Source organism: Mus caroli, chromosome 13 (genome assembly GCF_900094665.2).
Source record: "Mus caroli chromosome 13, CAROLI_EIJ_v1.1, whole genome shotgun sequence".
NCBI lineage: Eukaryota > Metazoa > Chordata > Mammalia > Rodentia > Muridae > Mus > Mus caroli.
In genome coordinates this window covers 73448800-73450535 of record NC_034582.1, presented here as the reverse complement: position 1 = coordinate 73450535, position 1736 = coordinate 73448800, and positions in this window count along the sequence as shown.

Sequence of the window (1736 nt, the reverse complement as noted above, 5' to 3'; positions counted from 1 at the left end):
TAATAAAAGAAAAAGAAAGAAAGACAAGGAAGAAAAAGATAAAGAAACCATTCACAATCAATATGAAAAAGAATACTGCCTCTTTTCTTAATCAATCACCTGGTCCACTGAAACGACTATGTTTTTGCACTCAAATTGTGTCTGACCAGGACTTATGAGCTTTGGTGAAATGTTTGGCCTTTCTAAATCTCAATTTCTTGAACTATCATGATATTGCTGTGAGATATGTGTCAAGATAATTGGCAGCATTTTAGCCAATCATAATTAAAAATACTCTAATATAAAATCAATATTAAAAATAGAAACATTTCAATAGACAAAATTATAAGACTGTTACAGATATTTAGAAACCATCTTTTTTTTTTTTGCCAAAGAACACTGTCAGTTCACTTGGGTACACAATTTATCAAAGGTAGGAAAAACTCCTGTAATATTTCCCTCAATTTTGTAGCTGTCCACACTGCATTGGGCAGACTTCTGCCTAACTCCTCCTATAGGCATATTAATCATTAGATGAATGTCTGCTGGATACCCAGTGTTATCTAACCTACTCCACACACTGAAGCTTGAATACACTAGGAAAAGTTTACTTTGTCTTTGCAACATTTGGGTCATGAAACACTGAATAGGGTTTCAATGGAAATGGCAGTAGAATGATGAAATTATAGACACTAGAGAAATACACACACACACAGAGAGAGAGAGAGAGAGAGAGAGAGAGAGAGAGAGAGAGAGAGAGAAACAGAGAGACAGAGACAGACAGAAACAGACAGAGAAACAGAGACATAGAGCGAATGAGAGATGGGGAGACAGAGGAGAGAGGAGTTTTGGGGGAGGCTGGAAACTAGTGGGCTATGCTCAACCTGATGAAGGAGCTGCAGAATCCAAGAAACTCATATTTATTATACACATGTGAACAGGAAGGTAGGGTTACTTCATAAAGCTGAGCAGAAAGGAAGGATTATTGCATTCAGATAAACAAGAAAGCAGCACCATTACATATTAGTGAACAAGCAGGCAGACTTAGCTAATCTTGGTAGGAGCAGTCTCTGTAAGGGACCAGTTTTCAGATCATAAAACTTGCTGGGAGAAAACTACAGTGGATGATTTCTATACACAGTGCCAGTGGTCACTTGTGGACCACAGAGAGACTTTGCTAGTCCCGTGGGGCTGAGGCATTGGGATCTTTGACACTGTTGTACCTGTGACAATGGTTCACATTCACTTAGGATTTCATTGTGCCCTATAAAAACTGAAGTACTAATTGTCTGATTCTACTCTCTCTCCTCCCCCTGTCTCCAAGAGGATGTTCTCTCCCCCACCAGGCCTTACCACTCCCTAGGGCCTCAAGTTTCTCAAGGGTTAGGTGCATCTTTTCCCACTGAGGCAAGGCCCAGCAGTCTTCTGTTATATATGTGTTGGGGGGCCTTGATCCAGCTCATGTATTCTGTTTTGTTGCTAACTCAGTGTCTAAGAGATCAGGATATTCAGGACCCTAAAAAATGTCCCCAGTCTCTAATCATAGTCAAGTTTTACTGAGTCATGCCTGTTACCACAATAGTTGGGAGGCTAATGCATGAATATGACTAAGAGTTTGAAGCCAGCAACAATTTCATAGCAAGTACCAGTCTATCAGTCTATCAAGTGCCACAAATCCACTCCACTGTGAACAAACAAGTAAATAAATGAAATCTCTTGTCACTGTCCAAAAGCTGTAACACAAATTTACTTTAGAT